Source organism: Ambystoma mexicanum, chromosome 7q, assembly GCF_040938575.1.
Source record: "Ambystoma mexicanum isolate Mex_15411 chromosome 7q, UKY_AmexF1_1, whole genome shotgun sequence".
NCBI classification, from domain to species: domain Eukaryota; kingdom Metazoa; phylum Chordata; class Amphibia; order Caudata; family Ambystomatidae; genus Ambystoma; species Ambystoma mexicanum.
Window position 1 is genome coordinate 570,652,422 of NC_090941.1, and position 20,461 is coordinate 570,672,882.

Sequence of the window (20,461 nt, forward strand, 5' to 3'; positions counted from 1 at the left end):
TTGGCTGAAGGGGTGCAGGCCCAGCTAGACTACTGCAGGGGGAGGGAGCCCGGTAGGGCAAATGCAGGTTGGGGGGTCAGTGGATACCAAGGTGTTGGGGGAGACTGGGCGAGGGAGTCCTAGGACCTGTAAGAATCAGAAGGAATGAAGCAGCTAGTCAATACGGCAGAGGGGGACATTAGCAAGAGAGGAGGAGAGGGAAGGAAGAAGAGAATAGGAGAGTCTTGAGAAGCTTCCGAAACTTAAGGAGATCTGGCTCAAGTCTGAGAGGACCAGGGAGGTCATTCCAGAAGGTGGTTCCTGCGGAAGAGAGAGATCTACCCCCCGCCCCACTCCCTGCCTGGAAAAGCATCTGAACTGCAGAGCTAGTTGGAGCTAGAAGACCAAAGGGCTCTAGCAGGGAGGTATTTAACGAGAGAGAGTTGGATGTAGCGGTGTCCCACGCCCCAGAATTCTTTGTGTTGTGATAACTTATTTATATAGCGCCTAAACACAATGTGTTTCAAAGCGCTGGGATGATGCAGAGGGTCTTCAACTTGATCCTCCCAGCAACTGGGAGCCAGTGGAGAGATTTCAGGGTTTGAGGCCAAGGATAAGTCTCACAGTCCTATTCTGGATTAGTTGAACGGAGCGAAGAGAGCATTTAGGCAGATTGAGGAAGAGGATATTGCAGTAGTCCAGCCTAGAAAGGACCAGAAGTCTGGAGACATTGAGTTTTTGGGGGAAGGTGAGGAAAGGGAGAATGCCTCTGAGAAGGTACAGCTGAAAGTGGGCCCTCTTGGCAAGGTCCGTGGTGTGAGGAGAAAAGGAGAGAGAGGAGACAAAGATGACACCAAGGTTTTTGACCTCAGAAGAGGTGGAGTGGAGGGGGCCCATGGACGACAGCCAAAGAGTAGGAGGGAAGGAGAGTTCTGGCCTCCCAATGACAAGGATCTCAGTCTTACTGGCATTAAGGCAGAGATCGATAGCAGCACACCATGCATTAATGGCAGTCAGACAGTCAGAAATGAGAGAGGATGAAGAGGAGGAAGTGGAAGGAAGCTTGAAGGAGAGCTGTGTTGTCGTCTGCATAACACTAGAAGTGAGGAGAGAAGGCATAGATCAGATTGGCTAGAGGGGCAAAGTAGATGTTAAATAGCCACATCAAAAGGCTAGAGCCCTTTGGGGCGCCGCAGGTGGAGAGTGAGATGGAGGAGAGAAAAGGGCCTAATTGAACCTGGGATGGTTGGTCAGAGAAAGGAGATCAATCAGTCCAGTGCCAGGTCTGTGATGCCAAGGGTGTCACAGAGCCGATTTATGAGGGTGGCATGATTGACCATATTAAAGTCAGACGAAAGGTCGAGAAAGATGAGCACGGAAAGAGAGTTGGAATCGAGATTTGAGAGCAAGTCATCACGGGTGTTCAGGAGTGCAGCTTCTGTGCCTCTGGCTGCACTGAAGCCAGACTGGTGATCGTGCAGACAACCAACAGATTCAGTGTGCTGGAACAGCTGGGGGATGACCAGCTTCTTCAAGAGTTTGCCCATGAAGGGTGTAATGGAGATAGGGTGATAGTTAGCCAGGTAGAAGGGGTCGACAAAAGGCTTTTTGAGGAGAGGGTACACAAGGGAATGCTTGAGGAGCAGCGGGAAGGACCCATTGGCAAAAGAGTGATTGCAGAAATCAGCGAAGGCTGGAGCAAGGGAGGCAAAGTTATCCTTGATAGTTCTGGAGGAGCAGGGGAGCACCTGTTTGGAGGAGACTTTAATGGAGAGGACTTGTCTAGAGACCTCATAAGGTGATATGGGTGAGAAAGAGGACAGTAGGAGGGAAAGGGAGAGGGGGACCAAGGGAGGCCTGAGAGCAGGTGAGGTTGAAGGGAGGGGAGTAGCGGAGAGTGAGGACAGGATGTCCTGAGTTTTGCTTATGAAGTGAGAGGCAAGAGTAGTGCAGAGGATCAGGGATGGCAGAAGAGAAGTGGAGACTGCAGTCTGATTGGCGAGTTCCTTGAAGATTTTGAACAGTTCAGACATGTTGTTAATAGCCCCAGAGATGCAGGCTTGGATATAGGCCTTCTTCTTCGAGAAGATGGAGAGCCTGTATTGCCTTTGGAGCAGGTGGCAGGTCAGTCTGTCAGCAGATGTGCTCGAAGCCTGCCACTTACACTCAGCAGCTCTGCACTTGCGTTTCCGAGAGGCAAGGTCGGAATCATAGCAAGTGTTGCGCTAGGAGGCATGCTTCAAGCAGAACCTCATGACAGGGGCAAGGAAGTCCAGAGTGTTAGAGATGGAGTGGTGATGGTTAGCAAGGGCTGTGTCAGTGTGAGAGTTAGTGGCCAGAGTGGAAGGGGGAATGAACATGGTGGCAAAAGCAGCAACTGACTTCATCGATCGAATGACAGAGAAGGAGGCTGGCAGTGTGGGCAGAGGCTTAGGGGACTGAAGAGATCCAGGTGAGAGGACAGGAGAGCATGATCAGACCAGGAGTGATGTGTAGTGAGAGAGTTGGAGATGGGGATGTCTGCTGAGATGAGAGCATCCAAAGTGTGTCTGGCTGAGTGCGTCAGACCGGAGGGCAGATTGGTGAGGGAAAGAGAGTCACTGAGGCTGCGGAAGAGTCCGGAAGCAGCATCAGGGCAGTCAAGGTGAATGTTGAAGTGTCTGGGGAAGAGAACCTTGGATGTGGAGGCCAGGAGAGAAGAGCTGAGCTCAGACCACTCCGATGGCAAAAGGGAGACCAGACCAGGGGTCCTGTAGATGGTGGCAAGAGTCAGCGAGGGGATTGGAGAGATACCAAGCCTGCAGATGAGACATTTGACAGAAGCGTAGAACTGAGTAGGTATGAAAGGAGCAGGGACCCATTCAGGGAAAATAAGGGCAACTCTGCCGCTAGACCAGTTAGGCCTGGGCTTCGAGAGGATCTTGCAACCCTCAAGGTCGAGGTTTTTAAGGAGGTGGCAGATGTCAGAGGAGTGTTTAATGGCAGAGCAAGAGATGAGGGTAGCTAAGTGGAGCTGGTTGCCACCATTGAAGGACTTCTGGGGAGGGGTACAGGAATGTGGTATGCCTGTCGGTAGTGGCGAAGGGGTGGGAGGGATGACATGGGAAGGGTTGGCAGGAGAAGGGAGGAAGTTGATGAGAGACGGAAGAGGCCTATCAAGAAGGAGGGGGTTGGGCTAAGAGCCCTGGACCGTGACAAAAGGTGCAGTGCAACCAATACCAAAGACAACCTGCCGCTATGACTGACAATAGAAGAATCACGAGGAAAAAAGGAGATTTAAAACAATAGAGTTTTAAGGGCCTTCTTAAATTGTAAATGACTAGGGACTGCACAGAGGGTGTTAGTGAGAGCTTTCCACAGAGTGGCAGTTTGACCGAGAAGGAACGGCCTCCATTCCTCACACATTGAACCCCAGGGACAGCCAATAGAGAGCGGTCCCCAAAACATAGAGTGCAGGCACGAACATAGGGTCAACATTTTTGCTGCAGGTACTCCGGACCAGCGTCGTAAAAAGCCTTATGCACCAACCAGAAAGATTTGAAATGAACACTTCTGGCCAGTGGCAGCCAGTGGAGGGATCTAAGGACTGGGGAAATATGTTCCCGATAGGGTGTACCAGTGGCAAGACGGGCGGCAGAATTTTGGAGAACCTGCAGATGCCATATCAAATAGTCCGGCTGAGCCAGATATAAAGAATTGCAGTAGTCAATCCTGCTGAGGACCAAAGCAGAGACCACTGGGGCTCACAGGTAGGCAGGAATAAATTGGAGAACCTTCCTAAGAATTTTCAATTGAAAATGACCAGCCTAACAGACCGCACTAACCTGAGGAGCCATAGACAAAGAAGCAGATAGTTTGACACCTAAGTTCTTGACCACCGGAACTGCAGCAGGAAAAGAACCAAAAGAATAAGGCCAAAAAGCTGGCGTCCAAAAGGAAGAAGTGGTAGAGGAACCCACAACCATAACCTTGGTCTTGTCTCCATTCAATTTGAGACAATTTTCACTCATCCAGTAGCCCACGGCCGATAAGCAGTCACGCAGCTAAGCAGCGTGGGCTGGATAAAGGAGATCCAGCCGAACAAGATCTACGTATCATCAGCATACGAGTAGCATCTGAAGAGGGAAAATGGGACGTTCCCTTCCCCCGATTCTCATCCAGACCATGGCCTAGAACATCACGACCCAAGCACCCACCACAAGAGGAATTCGACCCACTCACAGGTGCCCTGGACGTCAACATCCACTGTGGCCGCACCCCACACGGCCAGAGGAACTGCCCGTTAATCAAACCACATGTCGGAACCTTAGGTGACGCCGACATCGATCATATGGATCAGATCGATAAAACAGCAACAATGAAAACCACCATCGTTAGAGATGCCATGATGACATAGGCAACGGACGGTAACGCATGGCCACCATGCACACTGGTCAAACCCACACCAATCCACACGAAGAACAATACTCAGCACCATGACGTAGGGGTCCGCCACATTCATTCATGAATCGCTGTTATTTTTCACCTAGGCTCAGCTACAGCACTGCGGAAACGCAAGACGCAAGAAGAGCTTGTGTACATGCTTGCAAACGCTTCCTTTCTACTAAAACCATGGTGACGTAAGACACCTATATATAAGGACCCATGTCGCCTGCGCAACCTCCGTGCGTGAGCCATATGCCTCCATCCATAGACGAGGGCAGAGTAGGCCTCAGCACTAGAGTAGGCCACAAAACCAGAGCCACCGGCCCAGAGCAGCTCAGACAGAGCTGCAACACGCTGATCATGCAGAACGAACCCCGATGAGGGCCTCGCAGCCAAGGCCACAAAGTTGCAACTACACACCGCGCGCCCTGAGCCAAGGTTACACCTGCCACAGCTAACCGACTAGGCTGACCTGATGCAATGCCAAGTACCAAGGACCAGGGAAACTCTGGGGTATCACGTTTGGGACACAGACTGCAACAATGAGGTGACAAATTGGACACTGACAGTGGTGAGAAAGAAGCGCTCCTGCAGCAAATGGCAGACCTGTCCATTGTCCACCACTGACACATAGTCATACATTGTTTCTAACACCAGGTACATCGTGAGCTGCAAACAACGATGGTCCCAGGCTTCGGGGCTCATGGATGAACCAATCAGAGTACGGGGGGCTAACCACTGAGGGCATCACAACCTAGCCAATCACTAACCTCCCCTATGTAACCATTCTGTTTTAACAATTTTCAGGGACGACCCAAGCGTACCACCTGACCTCTTCTCTAACAATTACTAACGTTCCTATATGTGTCTATACTAACCCTATCACTCGGGGAGCCAAACCGAGGCGGCGTTAGGTTTGGGGGGAAGTTTTCCCATGTGACGCACGGTGTGGCGTCACGCAAGCAGAAAAAGGGCCTGCGAGCTCACTCTTGTGAGAAGTGTTCCCGGATGACCTGTGATCCCAGAACCTATCCCTACCGTTTCATCTAATAAACAGCAGTAACGCATGAAGATTGGAGGCGCGCCGAGTAGCAGCGGCGCAGGAAAGGCGGGGTGGCTCAACAGCACGCTGCCCAGGACGCAAAGTCGTAGGGGGCTTCGCGCACCAAGGGCCGAAGGGGGCCCAAGCATTGGAAAGAGAGGCATAAGGAAGGTGACGCTATAGTAAAGAAAAGGAGGGCGGTGGCACCCAACACAACTGTATTGTAATACAATTGCTTTCTTTGCAGCGGAAAGTCGGAAGACCCCAGTTTACGGGGCCAGTTAACGGTAATGAAGAGGTAAAGTTTTACTAATGTCTCTGTATTATGGAATAGGGGCAGGGTATAGGGTCAGCACACTAACAACACCACTTCAGCACATATGTGCTACACTAAAACTGCATAGAGACAAAATAGTAAAATACAGTATTGAATGGACACAAGAGACAGACAACAAAATAAGAATACCATGGCCGCCCAATGGCCGTTTCGATATGTACACACAACACTCACTGCTGGCATATCTCCACAACACATATAAAGGAAAGAATCTAACAAACCACCTAGAAGTTTTCGATCTCTGGAAATTATTCCAGGGATGTGTGCCTGGGGTAACGGGGATGTTAACAATGCAGGGAGTGAAGGAGGAGAAGGTGAAAGAAGAAGAAGAAGGCGGGTGTAGCGCGCCTCCAGCACCTCCCAGCACGGAGGAGAGCGAGGAAGAATTGGAGGGAACATACCCAGTAGCAGAGGTAAAACAGGAATGCGAGGGTGAGACATGTATAAATAAGGAGATAAAGAAGGAAACAGAAGGGCAGTACCCAATGAGAGAATTAAGAGAAGCGGCGCGATCACAGTTGACAGCTGCAGAAGGCTATTCAAACCCCACGTTCAGCCCAACACGTACGCACCAGCAGATAGTTACCAAAAGGAGCGTGGTGTGGGGAGCGCCGCAGATGCACAACAGGCACAGGTGAACATGGGAGTGCGCAAAAGACACACGTGGACTTCGCAAGTATAGGACCAGATGAATGGATAGCTGCACAAGTGTTACTGAAACTACGGGGGAAACTAACAGAAGAAGAGGAAGAAGCGGTCAGCAAGGTAGGAAAAGAGGAGGAGGGAGGAGCGCAAGGAAAATGCGAGGTAGGTACAACAGAAGACGGAAGGATGACAAGGGCAGAGGAGGCGGCATTAGAGGAAAAGCTGGCGGAACTGAGGGAGGCACGGAGTGTGCTGATTAGGCAACTGGAGCAGGAGGAACGCAAGAGGCAGGGGAAGAGGACAGGAGGTAAGGGCGATGGAGCGGGGGTAACCCAACAAGAAATAGAGAAGAAGAAGAAGGAGGAAGACCGCCTAAGGGGGACTGTGGAAAGGGTAGCACGCATGGAACTGCAGGAATTTAGGAGGAAAGAAGAAGAGCAAGAAGAAAACGACGGGGAGATGACGCTATTGAAAAGGAAGATTATAGCAGAGAGTGCACGTAAGTATGAGGAAGGGAGAATACTAGAGAGCTTACTGGAAAAGAAGGGCAGAGCATGGAATGGAAAGGATAGAGATTCCGGGGCACTTAAGCAGGTAAGTGACGCAATAATGAACGAACTTTACAGGGCAAGAACAGAAGTAAAAGATGAAGGGAATAAACAAAGAAATACGGGATCCAGAGGATCAAGTAAGACACATGAGGTTAAGACACCTGTGAGTAACACAGGGGAAGCGACGATGGTACAAGCGAAAGGCACAGGTGAGTACGCGGACATAGATCTGGAAACAGTAACTGTAGGAGGGAAAAATATATTTACGAGGTTGGCATTCTCGGATGGGTTTTTCAGCGAGGAAGAAGAAGGATCGTGTGAAGAACAAAACGACTGAAGCGGGGAAGGATTAAGTAAACTATACATAACACGCACAGACTGTGGATCGTCATGGGAGTGCAGAACACAAGAAGAGGGAGAGGTAGTAAGGGCGAACGAGAGGCAGTAAAAGGAAAGGGCTCAAAGACAACCAACACCACCAGCACAACACACGCCATATCTTAACAGACTTAGGGACCTCCCAGGATGTAGAATGGAGGAGTTGCCAACACCACATAACAAGAAAAAGGTAAAGAAACGGAGGGGACATGTGGCCGGGGGAGAAAATAGAGTTACACAACACCTTACTGACTTTATCGAGGAACTTTCTGACATGGAGGAGGAGGATAGCGAATACACACATACAACACCACACAAACGCACAACAGGGGAGGTGAGGGCATACACACAAATGCCATTACTAGAAGGAGGGGGAGCAAGGCCACAATATGTTCCTTGGAAGCACGTGGATAAGGAGAACATTAAATGTAGACTGCCATCATTGAGCTGGGAAATGGATATACGAAATGGAAAAACAAACTGCTGGACTAAAGCTCGCAGTGGGCGATGTGAAGGGGTTGTTAATTTCCATATTGGGTGACGCAGCAGATGACATTTGGAAGAGGGCAGGATTCGCAGGGGTGATAATTAACGATACATCACATGATGGAGCACCATTTGCAAATTGCAGGCATGCATTATGGCAGGCACTAAGAATACAATACCAGACACGTCTGACATAGGAGCAATAACATCACGCAAGATGCGTGAGAATAAAGACCCTGTTAATTACATCCAGGAAATCCAAGAGAAGTGGCGCTTGGAAACACGGGAACCGTGGGACAAGACGCTAGCAATTTTTTACCACATGCTGGTACAGGGCCTCCCAGAGCCGGTACGAAGGCAGCTAAAGAAGCTAGTAGGAATGGAAGCAAAGGCATGGCCAGAAATACAGCTAGCAATAGTTCACCATTGCAGACTATGGCAGGAAAAGATGAAGCAGAAAGAGGAGGATAGGAAAGCAGAGGAGGCAAAATTGGTACAAAAGAAACTGTCCAAATATGCAATGGAAGGTGCGCTAATAACAGGCCCCGCACAAGTAACACAAGCATCAGACGCGATACAACACCACCCAGTAGCACAAATTCAGCCAGCACAGATAAGAACACTACAAATGCCACCCCCACCACCACCACCATACACAGCACAACACTCCTATTCTCCTCAGGTGGGGGGTGGATACACACAAATGGGAAATGGACAAGCAAACAACTATAGAGGAAGGGGCGGGGTAGCAAGAGGGTGGGGATTTGGACCAGCAGCACCGCAGCAAGGGGGAGGGTTCCGAGGATACAACACATATGGACATCAAGGGTACTTAGACAACACTGGGGGGTACCCATGGCAAGCACGAGAACCGCCAACATGTTGGACATGTGGAATGATAGGGCACGTGTCACACACATGCAGGGCAAGGCAGGCAAAAGCAGGATGGGGAGAGCAGGGGAAACAAGGCTACAATGGGGGACAGCAGTATTACCAACAGCCACCGCAACAACAGGTGACACAGACACAAATACAACAACCAATGCCACCACAGCTTGAATACACAACGTCCCCCACACAACTGGTGCAACATCAACCAGCACAGCAGCAGGCACAACAAATGAAAACGGCACAACAACAACACATCCAGAAGGTACAACAACTAACACAGATACAGGACAGTAAACAATCACCCGCAGAGGAACCAATGCGACAAACACATTTGGGGAGGGTGACAATATTGGGTCACAACCCATACACAGGGAACAGACAATCACTATGCCCCCAATAGGACAGCCCACAGATGTCCTTGCTGTGTCCCATCCTGTCTGTAATATCTAACCTTGCGGAGGAATCACGCATAAAGGTGGCGATAGGTGACAAAACATTTTCCTTTTTAGTAGACACAGGTGCAACTAGGTCTTGCATCAGGGAAGGGAAGTTTAAATTGTCAGGCGATGCTCAAGGATTCTCTGGGGCTAAGGGGCTGGTTCCTTTTACTGATAACATCTCCTTATCTGTTGGGGAGCACGACTTATCTCTACCCTTGTTATACTCAAAGCAATCACCAGTAAATATCCTTGGAAGAGACATAATGAGCAGATTGAACATGACTATCTCTTTCACTGACAAGGGAATAGTGTGCTCCACACCAGGCATAAACATGCTTACAGCCCGACACATACTACAGGCTTACTGTGGCAAGAAAGTGATAAGGGCAGAGCCAGTGGACGGGGACATTTTCCAATACGGGACAGGTATGGTAATAGCGTGGCTACCAGGAATAGAGTGCAAGGTGTGGAGAAGACCAGCAGCACATCTTTTCAGGCCAGAGACCCCCACTGATGAAGAGGAAGGGGCAATAATATCAGTGGACGTGGAGAGTATTGTTGCAAAAGCAGACTACATTGCAGTACACACACAGGATGGGGAAGGGAAGGCATGGAGAACAGTGATAGTGTTGGCAGAAGGATGCAGGCTTACACAGGAATCAGATGAGGAGCTGTTTTCTGATGTGAAAGGAGATGGGGAAATGGTGTTTGACGTGAGCGTTTGCATTTGGCTGAAGGTAACATTCAAAGACGTAGCTCAAAAGATGGCAATGGAGCTGGAAGCACCCTGCCCTTCCAAAGTACCATTCTATGAGGAAGACTTAGCTGCTGTACCCGCCTCCTTATGGACTACTAGTCCCTATGGCGTGGGATGCATCAAAAGCATTGGAGGAGTGAAAATGAAGCTAAAGAAAGGTGCAATGCTGCCCAGGGTGAAGCAGTACCCACTATCAAAGGAAGCTGATGAGGGGATATACGAGACAATATCTGCTCTAGTGGATAGGGGAATACTAGTACCTTCAGAATCACCATGCAACACAGCAGTGTATCCCATGCGGAAGGCAAAGGGAGGTTCTTGGCGTTTCATCCAGAATTTAAGGCCTCTCAACCACATTGTGGAAGCAGAGTACCCTATTGAACTAATCCAGCAACAATATTATGTGGGATTCCAGCAGTGTTTGTTTGTTTGTTTGTTTTATTTATTTGTAGAGCGCTCCGGACCCGTGGGTAGAAGGGCGCTTAAGAAGGCGGTTACAGGCATAACATATACATTACATTTACAAAGTACAATAATTTACAAAGCAAGGGTTTACATCCAATAATTTACATATAATACAAGTATGGTTGCGGCTGTTAGCTTATTAGAGGTGGGGGTAAATGCTACTCATTGTTCAGTAACCAGCCAATAACAAGTTTCCTAAATATCGGGAAGGATTCAGTGGTTTTAATTATGAGTGGTATGGTGTTCCAGAGTTGGGAGGCTAGCACAGTGAAGCTAGTGCCTCCTGCTCTTTTTAAGGCAAATCTGGGCACTAGCAGGCATAAGGAGTTGGACGATCTAGTGGTTCTAGATGTAGGTTTTAAGGTGAATTTGTTGGAGAGGTACGGTGGGGCTAGATTGTTTAATGCCTTGTAAGTGAGGCAGATAGTTTTGAGGTCAATTTTTTGCTGTATGGAGAGCCATTTGCACGCTTTCCTGGTTGTGGAGATGTGCTCACGCCTTGGGATGTTGAGTGCTGCGCGTAGAGCATTGTTTTGGAGAACCTGGAGTTTGTTAGTTACGGCTTGGTTGGCTCCTAGGTACAAGCTGTTGCAATAGTCTAGTTTGGATTGGATCAGTGCTCTGGCCAGAATGAGGCAGCTGTCGGGGGATAGGAAGGGTCTGCTAGCCCTGATTAGCTTACCCGTATAGGCAGTGGCCGAGGCGGTTGAGTTGATTTGTTTGACAAGGTTGGTGTTGGCATCAAGGTGGAAGCCTAAGGTTTTCACACTTTTAGCAATAGGGATGGTGTTACCGTCTATGATAATGTTCTTGTAGCTGGGACTGAGTTTGGACAGGTTATTGGGAGAGCCGACCAATAGAAGCTCCGTCTTCTCATCATTCAGGCAAAGGCCGTGGGTGGCCATCCATGCCTGAATGATGGAGAAGATTTTGTTGATCCAGATGACGTCCGCATTGTAGTTGCCTGTGATGGTGAGGAGAATCTGGGTGTCATCTGCATAGTTGGTGTAGGTGACACCCAGACGGTCCAATATGTCAAATAGAGGCTTCGTAAATATATTATACAGGGTAGGGGAGACACAGGAGCCTTGTGGGACTCTGCAGGTGATGGGGATCGGGTCAGCAGCAGCTGTGGTGGAGAAAACTCGCATGGTTCTATTTGCTAGGAAGGATTGTATCCATGCAGAGGCAGAGGAGGAGAAGTGGGCTGCGATAGATAGGTGGTTGCATAGTATTTCGTGGTCGACTAAATCGAAGGCCGCTGAGAGATCTAAAAGAAGTAGGATTGCTGCATTGCCTTTGTCTTTGATTTCATCAATCTGACTTTTGAGGTCAACCAGAGCGGTTTCAGTACCATGTTGAGGTCTGAAGCCAAATTGACGCATACCTAGCAGTTGGTTAGATTCCAGGTACTCCTGAATCTGGATGTAGGCGACTCTGTCCAAGATTTTTAGCAGAAAAGGGACAGTGGTGATTGGTCTATAATTAGTTGGTATGGCTGGGTCTAGGGATTGTTTTTTTAGGAGAGGGAGTACCCAGGATTGTTTTAGGTTGTTGGGGACAGAATTGTTATCGAATGAGAGGTTGATTAGCTTGGTGATAAAAGGGGAGAGATCTCTGGCCGCGTCTTTTATTATTTGGGCAGGGCAACTGTCCCCTTTGCAATTAGAAGGTTTTAGGGAAGTAATGATTTTTTGGACTTCTAGGATAGTCACTTTCTTAAAGGTGAAGTCTATGTTGGCTTTGTTGGGTGTAGGTGGGCTTAAACTGGGGTTGGTGGTTTTGTTGCTGAGGAGTTGTTGACGTTTGTTCTCAATTTTGGTCTGGAGCCCTGTGATTTTATTGTTGAGGGCATTCTGGATGCTGGTGCACCAGGGTTTATCTTTTGAGCAGTTGTCTGGAGGGGGATTGGGGTTTTCTAGCTCCTTTAGAATTTTAAATAGTTCTTTGGTGGAGGAGCCTGCCTGGTCAATCCTGACGTTATAGGCATCTTTTTTGGTACGAATTATCTCGCTTTTGTATAGCGTGGAGATGTTTTTGAGATTGGATTTGTTTTCAGGTGATGGGTTGGTTTTCCATAGTAGCTCTAGTTTAGCTTTCTTTTTCCTGAGTAGTTTGAGTTCGGGAGTGTACCACGAGTTCAGGTGGTTTATTGGTTTGCTTTTGCGTAGTTTCAAAGGGGCAATGGTATCAATGGCGGTAGCCATGGAATTGTTGAAGGTGTCAACTAGTAGGTTAAGGTCAGCCTTGTCCGGTAGAGCGTTAAGGGTGGGTAGGACCAGAGGTAGTAAGGCTTCGGGGGTAATGTTACGCTTGTTTCTGGTTGGGCAGGCTGGAGCCAGGGGGCGTTTCTTAGGCGTGGCCCGGTTGGTGTGAATTTCGAGTGGGATAAGGTAGTGATCTGTCCATGTAAGTGGATGGGGGGCCTTGCAGGTGGTGTTGCAGTTGAGAGTTGCTACCCAGTCGAGAATTCTGCCTTTCTGGTGGGTCGGTGAGATACTAAGTTGGGCGAAACCGTGCTCAGTGAGGGCGTTTGCTAAGGATGCGGCTGGTGCGTCCTTGGGGTCGTCATACCCCAGATTGAAGTCGCCGAGGATGATAGTTTGTGCTAGTGGCTTGGAATTTTCAGTGATGAGCGCTGTGATGTCTTCTTCAAAAGTTCCTGGAGGGCCTGGGGGTCTGTATATAAGGTGTAGTGTGATCGTACTTGTGGGGGAAGTTTGTAACTTGATTGTGAGTAACTCGCAGGATAAGTGAAATGGTGGATACTAATCTACAGCCTAGCTGCGATTTTGAGATGAACGCTACGCCTCCTCCTTTACCATTGGGTCTGTCGGCTCTGAGGATGGAGTAGTTGGCAGGAATGGCTAACGACAAGTGTGGTCCTGAGGCCTTGTGTAGCCATGTTTCCGTTAGGGCAAGGAAGTCAAGATCATATGTTAGAATGGTGTCAGCAATTTCTGTGGGGTGAGCAGGCAGGGATCTGGTATTGATTAGAGCTCCTTTTAGGGGGAGTGGGACGGGCTTATTAGGGGTCTTTAATTTCTTTTTGGCTTTGGTTTTGAGTTTGGCAGGGTGGATGCTAATTGTAAGGGGCAGCCTAGTGCCTAGTCTGTTGTTGCGGGCAGAGAGGTCAGGGTTGGTAGAACGTAGGGGTTCTGGAGATTTTCGTACGGGTGCCACCGAGAGACATGGAGCGCTAAGTGTACTGTGATTGGGAGTTTTGTTAGGGGTAGTATTTGCAGGGGAGTGGTTGTCTACGGAGGAGGTGCGGTGAGAGTGGTGATTAGGTGGAAAAGGCGGCTGGGAGGGTAGGAAGGGCGTGGGGCAGGGGATCGGGTAGTGCCTAGGGCAACCTAGATTGGCTAAGCCGTTGTTGACGGTTATGAAGATATTGCTGGTACAGTGTACATTGTCCGGTATGATGCATAAAGGGAACATGGTGAGAGTGAGAGTGAGCCAGGAGATCATGGTCTGGACACGCAGCTGCGCAATGCAAATCTGGTGCACTGCACACTTGGGCTAGGTTACAATGAGGTAGTGCCTAGATTTGAATACAAATAAATGCTGTGCGGTAGCAGCTGGGGGTATATGCTAGGCGGGTGTAGGCGGGTACATGGAACACATCGAGGCAGTACGTACAATGACAGGAGTGGTGGGAGCAAGAACGGGCTAGCAGGGGTGTTTCCTATCAGCAAAGGTCGGAAGGGACAAAGAAGATGCTAGGTGCAGAGTCACTAATGCAAGATAGTAGGCTGAAACATGCTAGAATGACACTTCTTAAAACCACATATTTTTTACTTGCATGTAGGACTAGTCTATCACGGTGTCATGTGCCATAAGTGGCAAGTAATATGCATGGGATAGGTGTAGTTAGCAGTACAGATGGTTCATGCACTATCATTGGCCACAGTTTGGTTTGCTGGTCTGCAGGGTGCTAGTTCAAAGGAGGTCATATAAAAAGGAGTGGAGCATACACATCAGTCATAGGGCGGTTTTCTACTAGCTGGTGACACTTATGCGATCAGGAGGTGCAACAGAGGATCAAATGAACAGGTTATACTACAAGCGCATGGACCACAGCGTTATAGGCATTAAGTCTATTTTGGAGTGCGAGGGCGTGGGTGCCTGTGTTGCGAGCCTTCACGAGGGCTGGGAGTAAGGTTACCTTGACTGTAATGGTGAGACGGTGATGAGGGGCTGACTTTCAGCGTTCCGCGCCGATGCGCCTGGTTGCGGTCGGTCAGCTCAGTCAGGGGGGTGGCCTTCTCTCTAGGCCTTACCTCGTTGGCCGGCTCTCGCCTGTCGGTGATTGGGGGCAGGATGTATTGCCGGTTTGCACCAATCCTGGAGCAGGATGCAGGGTGCAGGTCAGGCGGACGTTCTGGACAGGGTCAGGCGCGGCAGCACCAAAGGGGGCCGGCCATCTTGGAATTGCCGGAGCAGACGATTTTCGAACGGATTCAGGGACACACTGGCAGTGTGTGCTTCGAGGCTGCTGTTTTTGGGGGTAAGCAGGCCTTGTAGAGTGAAGCAATCAGGTTCTCTTGGGTAAAATCGAATTTAGAGCGGATGGAGGCGAGGAGGTGGCGTGAGGATAACGAGGGCTCTAAGGCAGCAGAAATTATGCCTGGAGCTTACCTCTTCCTCTCCGCATCTCGTGGGCAGCGCGGGCTGCTCCTGCAGCAGATTCAGCGACGGTGTGACTACTGGCCGTGGAGAGGTTCCAGCTGGGGCTCAGCTCAGTCAGGGGGTGGCCTACTGAAATGTAGAGGCACACCCACCCATGCACAGCGTCAGGAGGTAGTGGAGTGCCGGAATGTGAAGAGACACCTGCCCAGGAACAGTTAAGGGAGGCTGCAGAGCAGCAAAATGTGGAGGCACACCCACCCAGGTAGAGTGTCAAGAGAGGCAGGTGGGCACACCTTCTCAGGAGAGAGACGAATGAGATGGGTGAGAGTTAAGGGAGGTTGTGGAGTGCTGAAATGTGGATGCAAATCTACCCAGGGAGAGAGTCAAGAGAGGTGGGGCAGTGCTGGAATGTGGAGATATGCCTACCCAGGGAGAAGGTTGGGGGAGAAAAACAAATAGGGATTACCCTGACATACAGTGGTGCCTGGGGTAGACTATAAATCTTGTTTTTACAAAAGAATCCCAACTGTGTTGTATTATTCAAAAATCAAACAATGAAAAAATTATTTTAGGTATTTGCTTGTGTCCGTGAGGAGTTCATGCTTGGTGTCACCGGAACCAGAAGACACTGCAGACGAAGCACAATGGGAACATGATGCATTTTCCAATTAACAACGAATTACCTAGTCTCCTGCACCTGCAGACGAAGCACAATGGGAACATGATGCATTTTCCAATTAACAACAAATAACCTAGTCTCCTGCACCTGCTGTGGGCAGTGCTGGCCTCACGTCTCACGTCTCCTCGGGGTTCTGCCAGGGGCAGCAGGACAGGCGTTGCTGCCGTGGACAGTGCAGGCCTCACGTCTGCCAGGGGCAGCAACTGCGGGCAGTGCGGGCCTCGCGTCTCCTCAGGGGCAGCAGGACAGGCCCTGGTGACTGGTGGCATCACGGTTCACAGTGATCGACCTCAAAAATGCTTTTTTCTCCATTCCACTGCACCACGACTCACATACCCAGGCCCTGAAGGACCCTTTCTACACCTCCATATTGACTACGTTGACATGGTCAATGTATGGCAAGGCTACAGATACATGATTGTAGTGGTGTGCCCATTCTCACGCTGGATCGAGGCTGGTCCATGCTCCCATGCTGATGCATTCAGAGCAGTGAAGTTCTTGGTGAGGGAGGTCTTCTCGAGGTGGGGGTATGCGAGGTATTGCGGTCAGACAATGGCCCCCACTTCGCTAACAAACTGTTCCAACACGTAACTACCCTCTTAGGGATCAAGCATATGTTTGCATGTGCATACCACCCTCAAGCAAACGGCGTCTATGAATGCCTCAATGGCCTCCTAAAAGAAGAAATTGCAAAAATCAAGCAAACAACAAACAAGAGTTGGCTGTACTGCCTTCCTTTGGCTTTGTTTGAATTAAGGAATAGACCAGGGTCAGATCACCACCTCACACCCCACGAGGTGGTGACTGGTCACCAAATGCACCTCCCACTCACACCACCATCAAGGGCCACAACGGACTGCCAAGCAACCAGTGCTGTTTTTGGTGATTAAATGCAGGAATTTGTCTCTTCCTTGGTTACTAGTGCCGCTCTTATGTCTCAACAGATCAAACGGGCACAGGGAGGGTCGAAGAATGATCAGCAAGGAGAAGCCACCAATGAGGAACAAGAGCAGACTACACAGTGGATAGTGAAAGAGGGAGACGGGGTACTCCTGAGGAACTTCTGGCGGACTTGGAGTAGTCCGAGATTCACAGGTCCTTATCTGGTAGAGAAGGTAGCCCCCAGGGTGGTGAAGTTCAGGGGCATGGAAGTGTGGATGCATATCCATGACATCAAGCCCTGCAAAGCAAAGACCTACCCTCTCCTCAGCGAAGGGGCCAACGCTTCAGCAACGACACAGGAAATCGACACAGTGCAAGATCAGAGCGCCCCAAAAGACACAATCAGCGCCCCATAGGCCACCCCATGATTATAAGGTCCCAGCAAAGCAAACAGACTTAGCATAATTTAACACTCCCCATCCACTAGCTAATAAAGGATGTTGACAAGATTATTTACTGTACTTAACTGTACTTTGTAACTTAATGCATATGTTGAAACCAAGTAACTGTTAGGCAGAAACATGTGCAGTTCCCTTAGGGACCACTGCAAAAGATTTAGGACTACAGGTGGTTGGCAGTAAACCAAATTGGTAGCAGTCTGTACCACCCAGATTTACCTGGTAGCTGTGGCTGAGCAGGCAGACTTCTCTCAAGATGAGTTAGGCAGTATATAGAGTATACACAATAGGTACAGAGACACAGTAGCACAAGCAAACACTGACCAGGGCTTTGGTGTAAAAGTATATAATTATTTATTTAAAGACACACTTGCAAATTACACTAGCACAAAGAGAGATAACTAATTTCAACACACAGTCACTATTATATATATACAACCCTAATTACTTATTAGACAAGTCTTAATGAGAAACACCACTTATTTTCAGACAGAGGTGAGCGCTTAACATAAGATGGCACTCTAATAAGTTGTTTAAAAAGGGAGGAAAAAAGGCAGAGTTAGGAAAGCACACAATATTCAATACTTTTCAAAGAACCACAGTGAGGTAGGTTAGGCAAAGTCTACTGGGGAGCAAGGAAGTTCAAATGCCAGGCCCACTCTTAGAGAGAGCAAGCGAAATGTGTCCAGGATCACACAGTGGGGTTATGCCCAAAGAGTCTTTGTAGAAAGTTCGCAAAAGATTGAAATCAAGTCAGGAAAAGTTAGTTAACAGGCCCCAGGCTAGCCCAGGTTAGAAAGTCAAGGATTTACTGTCACCCCGAACGATCTGTCGCAAGGGAAGCCAGGCGGGACACAGTACCTGAAAGTGGGAAGAACGCTCCAGCGGGTGCAGTTGTTCCTGGCAGCGGGCGCAAGTTGGTGTTTCGTCCAGAGGAAGAGGAGGTCTCGACGTGGAGGAAAGCTGAAGGTCGTTGCGCTGCCAGGGAAGAAACCAGGCGCGGAGTTTCCCGGTTACAAGGTACCACCCTGTTCTTCGCGGTAGTGGTGATCTGTGGTATTCCGGTTGCCGGGGTGCTTGGCATGGGCGAGGCGGCCACGAGATGGTCCAGGAAGGCGAAAAGACGGGCAAACTGGTTATCCCCACCAGTCAAAGGAAGAAGACTCTCCGGACTGGAGATCTCCTCTGTCGTCGGGAAAAGTGGTGAGACGGTTCCGCAGGGCTCCACCAGTGATGTCGTCGTTGCAGGGCGGCTCGGCTTCTCCCTCCTCGGATTCTTTAGGTCCTTTGGCGACTTCTGAAGTTCCAGTCCCCAAAGCCCTGCTTTTATGCAGAAAACCCCTATTCATTCAGCCTAGCTGTCAATCAAACATGCTAAGTGGTGAGCCGGGCGGCTCACCACTTGGGCCAATCACACAAGAGTGCGACTTGAGTTGCCGAGGCAACTCAGTCCAGGGTGCCTAAACCCCCTCCCACACCCCCTCTGGTACCCAGACAGAGTGGCACCACTTTTGGAGGATTCTGTGGAGAAGCCCGCCAAAAAGTGGAACAAAGGGCTCGACTTGGGTTGGAGTCACAGAAGCGAACACAAACGCCATTTTGGAACCAAGTTTCGGCAAACATTACCAACCAGTGAATTAATATTAATTTAATAAACCGGCGGTATGTTTGAGGCTATATTAAAAAGTGGTAGCCTCGAACAATGGGAAAATCCCATAGGAATATTTGCGGTCGAATATAAAAAGTAGTATCCACTGCCACAAGCCAAAACTCGGTTGGGGGGGGCTGGACAGTGCCCCCTCGAACAACAGACCCCGGGGCAATCGAATTGCCACGACCAGTACATCCACAATAGGATGGTTGTACTGGTTCTGTTCACAATTTAAGACTAGTAAAGCCAATGGTGACTTTACATGCCCTGAGAGACAGTAGTCAGTTCCAGGGTATGGAGTCTATGTTGGGGGGTCGCTACAACACCCCTGGGTTACTGCACGGAAGGTGCTGTGTAACCCACATATCAAAAACACATGAAACCCTATGGGGTAAAGGACTGCATAGAACACATACAAAGTCAAAGGAACACCTAAAATCATGTCTAAGAGTGTGAGGAAAAGAGTCTCACTCTTAGCAGGAGAAAACAATAAACCTCAAAAATCCAGCAAAGCTGCTGGGGGACTCACTAGGTTTGGGAAATTAGCCTTTACAGAGAATTCTCCCTAACAGTAACCCCCTGTCTTAATTGTAATCCTGCCTACGTACACTTTCTTGTAAAAGCGCCTCAATGCCTGTGGGCTGCAGTGCGTTCTACAAATGTAAAAACTAAAAATAAAAATAAAATATTTGCAAATATACACCACACTGTACAAACATGTACATGCTCTTCTTTTTTGTCTCGCACATGCAGGTACTGCGTATTGTTATCATATTTGCAATAAAAGACAAAAGTACATACAGAATTATAACAAACGTCACTGCCCAGGGGTAAATGCTGCCCGCAGACGATAGTACTCCAGAGGCACTGTCACACCAATTTGTATATGTTATAAAAAGGCCAAAACATTTAAAATGAAGAAGAGTACGTGTATATTATAACACGTTCCTTATGATAATTACTCAATCATTTCCACACCTCCACGAATCACTACCAGCCCTACGAGATAGGACGGTAAGGAAAGCGTGGGAAGAGCTTTTCGCTTGGGCATTGAACGATTACCTAATACGCAGGGCTTGAGTAAAAACACTAACAGTAATAACGCATAATTTTAGAGATTTTCAGGCGGGCACCTATATCATCTAAAGTAAAGTAGCTGCAGGACCGCAGCAAAGGTAAGAGTGAGAATGCCAGTGTTATTAGCAACTGTAATTAAGATGGTGGGAATATATTTTACCACTGGTCTGGTTACTGCCGTTGTCTGGCAGGCATACTATGCTTTCTATGTGGCTGCAGTTCCCACTACTAACATATCCCCTGCAATGCCTGCAAGGAGCACTGTGCCAGGTGGTACAACTAGTACGGGGCAAAACATTAAGAGGAACAAACGTAGCGTATCAAGTGATGTAAATGGGGTGGACACATATCTCACAGAATCTGCACACGTCTCTAACAACATGTGGTATAAACACATGTCGAAAATTGGTAAGGATACGACAAAGGACAAGTGCTATGTGTGTTCATTGATCCCATATGCCATGAGTGCCTCAAGAACATTTGTTGCGGGGGGCGTGGCTAACCGTGGGATGGAGTAGACGTGCATCTGCTCGTCTCCCGCGGCCGCACTAACATCCTGATATAAAAAAGCCTGTTTTCAGGGGTAATAAGAGCTGGAAATACTCCGATACGATAGCGAACACCCTTGGGCATTCCTGGAGCGAAGATCGAAGAGAACCGCGGTCGGATTCCCCGGAGACGACCGT